Source organism: Morone saxatilis, unplaced genomic scaffold (genome assembly GCF_004916995.1).
Source record: "Morone saxatilis isolate NCDOM2014 unplaced genomic scaffold, NCSU_SB_2.0 Contig16, whole genome shotgun sequence".
Classification (NCBI taxonomy): Eukaryota; Metazoa; Chordata; class Actinopteri; family Moronidae; genus Morone; species Morone saxatilis.
The window spans coordinates 16,849,841-16,850,062 of NW_023339718.1; positions in this window are offsets into that span (position 1 = coordinate 16,849,841).

Below are 222 nucleotides of genomic sequence, written 5' to 3' on the forward strand. Positions count from 1 at the left end.
TAAATAAAAAAATATATATATTTCAGCCCTATTTTAACTGTCCAACCCCCACGGCTCCTATGTCATATGTGCTTTCTGATAGGATTACAGATCAACACGAGCCTGAAATAAAAACTAAAATCCCAAATGTATAATTAAAGAGCTTAGAGGTTATTTTCTGAGTGTGGAAACAGCCAAAATGATTTTAATACAGGGCAGTACGGTAAAAACATCATATTGCGA